The sequence below is a fragment of the Megascapheus bottae genome, chromosome 8 (assembly GCF_031878675.1).
Source record: "Megascapheus bottae isolate mThoBot1 chromosome 8, mThoBot2.hap1, whole genome shotgun sequence".
NCBI classification, from domain to species: domain Eukaryota; kingdom Metazoa; phylum Chordata; class Mammalia; order Rodentia; family Geomyidae; genus Megascapheus; species Megascapheus bottae.
Window position 1 is genome coordinate 8,671,638 of NC_143516.1, and position 9,320 is coordinate 8,680,957.

Below are 9,320 nucleotides of genomic sequence, written 5' to 3' on the forward strand. Positions count from 1 at the left end.
TGCTGTCCCTTAACATTTTTGCTCAAGGCTGGTACCCTACTACTTGAACCAAAGCTTCACACCCAGCTCAGTTGTTTTGCCATCCCTCACCCTTCCTGCTTCTCATTTTTAGTGTTGATCACAGATATTTCTTGCATGCTGTCTCTTGTTCCTTAAGTTTTCTAAATTCTCTTCACTCTCCTTTCTAGCTACATTGCCTTGGTCTTTCTTTTCCTTTCTTTCTTTCTTTCTTTCTTTCTTTCTTTCTTTCTTTCTTTCTTTCTTTCTTTCCTTCCTTCCTTCCTTCCTTCCTTCCTTCTTTCTTTCTTTCTTTCTTTCTTTCTTTCTTTCTTTCTTTCTTTTTTCTTTCTTTCTCTCCAAAGGTCAAAAAGCTATTGGAGTTATTTGCATGTTTTACCACTGTTCTGTAGGATCAGTGACAAGTATGTTGAATGTTCAGTGCATCAGCTTGACATCAGTGGTTCTTTGTGAACCAAAAAGATTTGACAAATTCATGTTTCTGAAAGTTTCATAACAGAGATTAAAAATGCCTTTCCAAGAGGGATTGGAAGTACACTAGAAGGAAGTGCCTTAAGAAGAGAGCAATAAAATGGTAATTATGGCATGTCAGACATCAGAAGGAGAGTTAAGAGATGTTTTATAGACGGTGTTAGAGTGGCTCTGTGCAGCCTACAAATCATTGCTTTTTGGAGAGCTAGTTTAAATCCTGGGATCTTAAAGTATAAAATTATAGCCCTTACAGCAAAAATATGTGTAAGTATCAGTTAGCCAAGTGGTCATTTACTGAGGCCCTAGAGTAGTACGTGAGCACACCAATCTCCAAAAACCATCTGCCAGTTCAGTTAGGGAGCCAGACTTAAAACAGGACAGCTATATAATTTGCTGGGCCTAGTTCAAAATGAAAACCTGGGGCCCTTGTTCCTAATTTATGAAGAATCTTGAAAGGCTAACAGCAGAGTATTAAACCAGGCATGAGGCCTTTCTAAAGACAGGGACCTAGAGAAGGCATGTCACGTGCTTGTCTTAAATCTAAATTATAGTATTTACTTAGAGATATGTATAGACTCATGGGAATGAGGTAAAGGGAGAATGATCAGGCTGAAAGATGAGACTCAGTCCTGAGTAGTGGACCAACTTTTGCTATAAAGATGGGGATCCAGATGTTCTTTAGTAAAGGGCAGGCAAGAGGGAAGAGTCATTCTCTCTCATGCCTCTCAGGTGAATTTGATTAAGAAATATTGTGACTGGAAGTGATGCTGTAGCTCAAGGAGTAGGGCAGTAGACTTGAGCTGAAGAACTCAGGGATAACACCCAGGCCCAGAGTTCAAGCCCCACAAGCAACAAAATAAATAATAAATAAATAAATAAATAAATCCAACCTTTGCCAGGCCGGTGGCTCACACCAGTAATCCTAGCTACTCTGAAGGCTGAGATCTGAGGATCACAATCCAAAGCCAGCCTGGGCACTAAAGTCCGTGATACTCTTAACTCCAATTAACCACTAGAAAACTAGAAGTGGCACTGTGGCTCAAGAGGTAAGGTGGCAGCCTTGAGCTGAAGAGCTCAGGGACAGCACCCAGGCCCAGAGACCAAAGCCCCATGACCAACAAAAAGAAAAGACAAGAAAGAAGAAAGAAAGACAGAAAGAAAGAAAGAAAGAAAGAAATCATGTGATTTCTGCATACTAGCCTTATGCTCTTGTGTTGTACTTCATCAAGCTCAGACATCATCTCATCTGTTGACCTCAGGTGAAGGGAAGTGAGGATTGAGAGAAGAACTTGAGAATTTCCTCATCTCCTTTATGATTAGATATCATTCTATCACTTACTATCTGGCACCAGCAAAATCCTCCAGTGTTCTCTAATGGAACCTTTTGGTTTAATGAAAATGCTCTGTCTGGACCTTCCAAGATGGCAGCCATGACCCACTGAACACGAGTATTGTGACTAGCGTGAACAAGAAACTCAAGTTTTCATTTTACTTAATTCTGACTATTTGAAGCTGAATTCGCAGAAGTTATTTGTTATGGTTTGGAGATAGAGTGAAGTCCTGGCCCCAGGTAGAATCAGCATTCAGAGGTGGCACTTTGGGGAAGCAAATGGGTCATGAGGAATTCAGAATGTCAACAGGCTATTGGCAACTGTACAAGGTGGGGCCTGGTGAGAGAAAGTGGGTCACTATTGAGTGTCTTTGAAGGATATGCCTTGCCTTAGCCCCTTCCTGTCCACCCTCTTTCTGCCTGCTGATTGAAGTGAAGTAAGAGGTTGAACTACTATGCTCTACTATGCTCTTCTCAGCCATGATGTTCTGCCACCAACAGGCCCAGAGAGAGGTAAAATAGCCATGAGCAAAACAAGCCTTCCCCGTTTAATCTGTTTCCAGCAGGTATTTGGCATAGCAATGAAAACTCTCATATGTGTACTTACAGTACTATTTAGCTCAACTATATAGTTGATACTTTGGTATCATCAAGGCTTATTTACAGTCTTTTCTAACATTTCATGTTTTCTTCAGACCTCTTTCCATCCTCAAACTTGAAAATCAGTTGTGACTATGAGAGTATTTTTTTCTTCCCTTCTTTTATAGCTTTTCATTTGGGATGTTTTCTAATAGTTTTATTATTACCGCTGGATTGACTTCCCTGCCTCTTTAGATTAAACTCTCTAATTGCAAGAGTTATACCATCCTTGTGGCCCATTTTTACCCAGCATGCCTGCTGTTCCAATCTCATGGTTTTCTGTCTAGGTCCTCTGGCTCACCCTCCTCCAAGGACTTGCTCTTCTATAGCAGGGATAGAATTTAAGCTTTGCACATGCTAGGCATACTCTGCCACTGAGCTACTTCAGCCTGTTTTGTTTTTAAGTATTTTATGTCTTTATGTACAAAAAGGTTCTTTTGAATGGCAAAAAGTGGCCCAAACTTCTGGTCTTTTCCACAGTCACCTAAGAAGCTGAACTGCAGGCATCTGGCTGTTTTGTATTACTCTTCTTATTGCTGTTGTTCTTTGGACATTTTAGCTTGTTTTGCTTTTGGAGTCCTGGGCTGCATGGATTCTGTGCCACCACATGCAGGTTATTTCCTCCATCCGAGTCCTCTTTGCTTGTGGAATGTTCTGTGGCTTCCCCTACCCCCACTTGTTCTCCACCATCTTCTAGTCTTCCAGAAATCTGAGGAAATCTACCAAGTTTGGATGTCTTTCATCCTCCAAATGTCTTCTCTTGCTCTCTTTCTTGCATTGTTACATTGTTTATACTTTAACTAGTAAAGCCTTTGTGGAGGGAGGTGGTTAATGAACAAAAAGAATCTGTAGTCATTCTACCATCTTAAACTGGAAATCCAGCTACCTCAACAGCAATTTAAACTTACAAACCAGATGATCTAAGCTTCTTCGTGATTTAAGGTTGGAACAATTTAATTTTCAGTGGTCTCATAATTGTAAACAATATGCCCTTTGAGAATGTCTTCAATGATGGGGTCTAAAAACCTACTGTGCGGTGAGTCCTTGCTACTGAGGTCCATGAATGCTCTTCATATTATTTCCTAATTAAAAAAATTGGGGAGGGGTCAGGAGTTTGGTTTAGTGGTAAAGTGCTTGCCTAGCATGCAGGAAGACCTGGGTTCAATTCCTTCGTACCACATACATAGAAAAAGCTGGAAGTGATGCTGAGGCTCAAGTGGTAGAGCACTGGCCTTGAGAAAGTCCAAGGACAGTGCTCAGGCCTTGAGTTCAGGCCCCAAGACTGGCAAGAAAAATTGGTATTGTGATTAAATGACAAGTTACTCTTTTTATTTAAAGTATGCCAGCCACCTTTCCTGTTCTAGCATGTTTCTTAATTTAGTTTTAGATTTTTTCTTGCAAGTCAATTTATTTCATGGGGATAGAATGGTGAAGGTTGTTAAGTTTTTCAGGTCTGTGATATGAAAACCTCGGTTTTCTGTGTGACCCTGCTAACAATTAGGCTATAATCCATACAGTGCTAGGATGTAAGGCTTGGATTTTCTTTCGGTAGTAGGCTGACATATCTTTGGATGTCTCTTCCTGTTTGCTGGTCTTGGGCTTGATAGAGGCAATGTGGGTTTGGATCCAAGTTTTACGTACTAGTGTAGACAATCTTTTAAAACAGATTGCTTTGATGGCTTGCCACCTCCTGGAATATATAGTGTGTAATCCCCTCCTCTTTCATCTACATGGAACCAAGGGACTGCTGAGATTAGGTTACTGAAGTGATTTTTTGTCCTGCTTTCCTTCTGTCTCGTTGTCACCTCCATCCCACGAAGCCATCAGCCAATTTGTAAGTTTCCTGTGGAAAGGTTCATATGGGTAGAAACCAAGAGTGGAGTCAGGGCAGAAGGTATCATTGAATCAATGGCAATGCCACAGCCCATAAGACTCTGGCATCTGCCAGTCACAACATGTATGAATTTCTTTCCTCTACTGAGATTCAGATGTCTGTAGTCCTGGCAGACATTTTTGTCTGTAGCCTGTTGGAGGGTCAATCTTCGACTAGAGAGCCCTGCAGAACACAGCGAAACTGGGCCCAGATTTTTTTTTAAATTAGAAACCACATTATAATAGGTACTTGTTGCATTAATACATGAACCTTCAGTTCCTGGCAATAAAGTTTTAAAATCAGAGAATCTATTATGTGTACGGCTGTTAGAGAGTGGTAAGGAAGACTCATTTTTCTTTTATCCTACACTGCTTTTTCCAACGTTATCAATATTGTATTTTCTTATAGAGCATTACAAATTGCTAGAGGAGGAGAAAAGGGAAGTCTGGGGGAAGACTGATGCTGAAAGACATTGGTGGTGAAAAGGTAAGCCCCTTGTCAGCCACAGATAGCTCCCACCTGTAATCCTAGCTACTCAGGAGGCTGAGGGTCAAGAATTTAGATTAAAAGCAGCCAAATGCTGCTTCTTCCCATAATGCCTTCAGTGCTTAGTCAACCAATGAAAGGAGTAAGAGTGGCACATGCACGAGGCAATTAGCCCAAAGTCTGAAACAGGAGATACAGGGCAGCCCTGAACTACAAAAACTGCCCTCTGAGAAGACTCTTTGGACTCCTTCATAGGCCCTTCTTCTAAAGGAGTTTCTTTACTTTTCTTTCAGTTTCAAATAAACTTACTCTGTCTGCATAAAAACAAAAAAATAAAACCCCAACCTATATAGACAACTCCAAGAGATGACTATCCCCACTTAACCAGCAAAAAGCTGAAGCTAGAGCTGTGACTCAAGTGGTAGAGCAAGAACCTTGGGCAAAAAGGCCAAACAAAAGGCAAGGCCCTGAGTGTTTAAACCCCAGTACTGATATACATACATAGATAGACACAGACACAGACACAGACATACAGACAGACACACACATGCACTCACACACACATACACACACACACACACCTGGGCCCAGCATGGCATGAAGAGCTCTGCAAATCCCCCTAACCTTATGCCTGTCAACGAACATCTTTGTCTCTAAAACAGGAAGGAAGTGCCAGACCCATGGTTCCGTCCATGTAATGGAAAGAAGACACTGGGTAGTCTTTAGTGAGAGGTAAGGCTGGACACACGGGCCCTTCGTGTTTTGATGTGCTGGAACCCAGGAAGGCTCCAGAACAAGAAGGAAGAACAATAGAATTGAGGAAGTAGAGATGACACTTCCTCTTCTTTCCACAGAGCTTTATGTTCTGGTCCACTTGTCATGGTGTCCACACAGCTTACACAGCTGAGACTGCTTCGAGTGGGCTCCTTATCCTTGGCCTGAAATATTATTATGAAGTTTCCTGAATTCACTGACAAAGAGGCAGCTTTTGGATTTACTCTCTTTTTATTGCATGTAAGTAAAGTTGCTGCTTGGCTGATACATGAGGTGTGATTGCTTGGCATATGAAGATGGATTAGCAACTGGTACCTTGCACTATCTTGGTGTATCCTGAGGTCTGAATGGTGGCTCTTGAGAGACCCGTTTGCGCAGCATTTCCTAAACCTGTGGCTATGAAGTCAAGTGCTATGGTCTCTGCTAGTTTGTTGGGGCTGTGAAAAGAGCAATGGCCCTCTGATTTTCTCTTTCTCTAATGGGGGCTATATTGAGAGCCTCAGGGTTTGCAGACTGTGATTGGATGTAGAAAGCCCCATGCATCATTTGTTTGGGTCCTGAAGGATTTATTTGGGGAAACATTCTGTGGCCACCCTTTTAGATAGAGTGGCTTTTTTCTTTCTTTTCTTTTTCTTTTATTTGAGAATCCTCCTTTGCATGCAGATAGCTAGAGGGGATTTTGCTCTTAGATAAAGGTCACAACTAGACTAAATATCTGTGGTATGAAAATGAGGGGTAGGTGTTGCTTCAGAGGCTTTTTACAAAAAGCATCCATGTGTTTGGCATTCTTTGCATTGGTATATGAAAAAGAATTTAATTATAGGGTCTGGGTTAGAACCTGCCAAGGCATCTTTAACTATGGTAGTGGACTTTATGAGTCTGTAGGTACCCATGAATTCTTAGTACAGTCTTAGGAATCCTTTAGTAAGATACAGAGTATGGTTTCTCTATAGTAATTATTTCACGTAGACAATGGGAACAGAAAGAACAGAAGTTTGTGTGTTAACATCAGAAAGATGAGGAGAAATAAATGACCTAGTGTATTCATTTGCTAATATGTTTATTCTTCTCCTTTTAAATTTCTTCCCTTCCCTTTCTTTCTAGAGGGAGGTTCTTTTTGATAGAAGGTCTGCACATGAATATTTCAAGCAAATTGCATTAAGCAAATGCATAGCATCAGAGTATGGAAATAGGAAGTTCTTCCTTGCGGTGGTTTGCTGTGGCAATAAGAGATAAGAAATTACTTCATGCCTATTGCTTGAGACTTTCCTTTTGACTTGTGTATCCTCCTTGAACAACTCACTTCTGCTTTCCGACCAGCTTGGAGACTAGACAGCGTGAGCTGGTAGCCAAAGCATAGCCTGCAATTTGCAAGCAGGTTTACTATGACAAAGAGTGAGTAGAAGGTAATCTTGAAAATGATTTCACTTTCCAGCATTAAAGAAAATCCCAATGACTGGGGTGGGGTTGCTGTACTTCCGGTGTCAATGTCTTCCCCATCATGTAGACACAGTAATGTTTGTTGAATAACTGAATGATTGGGGTTGTTCATGAAAGTAGAAGGGTGGTCATAGCTTTTATTTCAGTTATTCAGGCAATGAAGGAAGTTGGACAAAGTCAGTATGAAGCAGAATAGGATATGAAAATAAGAGATGACATACAGCCCTAGGTCAACAAAGTAAAACAGGGCAGTTTCGTTGAGTCAGAGTTGGTGGAGGTGATGGTGAAGGTGGTGGAAAGAATGGGGGAGGTGATAGAGGGGTCTTGGGGTGATGGAGAAGGTGATACTGGAGACAGCGGTAAGCATTGCTGATGGTAGTGATGGTGATGGAGGAGATGAGAGGGGTGTAGGCAGAGCTAGGGGAAGTGGTAGTGGAGATGGCTGCGGGCCTGATGGAGGTGATGGGGAGCATAATGGTGGTGATAGATGAGAGGTGCCAACGAGACCCGTGGTGGTGGTGAGGATAGAGGAGCTGGTCTTAGCAGTGGTCGGAGTGGAGGTAAGGATGGAAAAGGTGGTGGACACAGCCAAGAGAAAAAGTATAGTCGATGGTGGAATGTGTGTTCGAATCTGTACCTCCCACTTCCTGCCCATCTTTTTGTGCTGTCATGTTGACACTAGAAATAGGATTGCCAAGCACCTACCGTGCCCATGTCTTTACCAAACAGCAATCATCAGTATATTTCCTTCAGTGTTCAAATCATCATAACCTGACTTAAAAATGCAAACACTAATTTATTTTTTATAATCTTGGTTTTTTGGCATTTTTATAAAATGAACAGATTGTTTTTTTTGTTTTTTTTTGCCAGTCCCAGGTCTTGAACTCAGGACCTGGGCATTGTCCTTGTATACTTTTTGCGCAAGGCTAGCACTCTGCCACTTGAGCCACCACTTTTGGCTTTTTCTGGGTATGTGGTATTGATTGGGTATGTGGTATTGAGGAATAGAACCCATGGCTTCGTGCATGGTAGGTGAGTACTCTACTGCTAGGCTATACTTCTGGCCAGAGTTTCTATTTTTTTATTATATATATATATTTATTGTAATTAATAGAAGGGTTACATTATATTTGCCAGATAGAAGGTGCATTAATTCACATACATTGATACCCTTTCTCATGTCTTGGTCCCCATTCCCCTCCCCCCACCCCCACCCCTCATCTTGTTTTCCCCCCTTCCCTATCCAATTTCAAATAACCAAAGAGTTTTTTTTTTTTTTTTTTTAAAGATTCATACTACTATGCTGGGCCTGTGATCTTAGGTACCTACTCAGTAGGCTGAGACTTGCCAGATCATAGTTCAAAGCCAAGCCTGGGCAGAAAAGTCTCTGTAATCCATATCTAGTTAATCAGCAAAATGCCACACTGGAGGCTCGGATCAAGTGGTAGAACCTCAGATACAAGAGAATTGAGCCAAGTGAGACTGTGAGGTCCTGAGTTCAAAGCCAAGTACTGGTATACACACAAAGGAATCGTTGCTATGGTCTGAATGAACACATCATTGATTTTGGTTCTGCCATCTCTCAGTGCATATGCCCTCTGAAATCCCTTACTGGAGAGTGAAAAACTTTTTTTTTTTTAAGCTTTTTTTTTTTTTGCCAGTCCTGGGCTTGAGCTCAGGGCCTGAGCACTGTCCTTGGACTTTCTCAAGGCTAGAGCTCTACCACTTGAGCCTCAGCACCACTTCCGGCTTTTTTCTATGTATGTGGTACCGAGGAATCGAACCCGGGTATTCATGCATGCTAGGCAAGCACTTTAACCACTAGGCCAAACTCCCGGTCTCTTTTTTAAAGCTTTTAAGTATTGTTTAGAAATGATTGAATAACAGGGAGTTGTCAGAAAAAAGAGGTCTAAATTGAAAAACCCAAATATAAAGATACTCATGCTGACACAGATATAGAAATACTTATTGAAGGGTAAAAATTAACCAGCTAAAAAGTAACCCTCAAATTACCAGATTACTGGTTGAGGGTTTTTTGTTTTGTCTTGTTTTTTTTTTTTTTTTTTTTTTTTTGTTGGTCGTGGGCCTGGGAGCTGTGCCTGAGCAATTCAGCTCAAAGCTCAAAGTACTCTACCACTTTGAGCCACAGATCCACTTCAAGGTTTTTGGCAGTTACTTGGACATAAGAGTCCAATGGACTTTTGTACACAGGTTGGCTTTGAACCTCGATCCTCATATCTCAGCTCCTTGAGTAGTAGCTAGGATTACAGGCATGAGCCACTGATGCCT

The 9,320-nt window shown here is 41.5% G+C and overlaps 1 long non-coding RNA gene across 1 annotated transcript; it reads left to right on the plus strand.

Moving 5' to 3' along the window:
* The first annotated feature begins 4,752 nt into the window (after positions 1 to 4,752).
* Positions 4,753 to 5,794, plus strand: LOC150059512 (uncharacterized). Its single transcript, XR_016536457.1, has 3 exons — positions 4,753 to 4,817; positions 5,480 to 5,549; positions 5,672 to 5,794. It is a non-coding gene; the product is annotated as an uncharacterized LOC150059512 (long non-coding RNA).
* Positions 5,795 to 9,320: the final 3,526 nt, after the last annotated feature.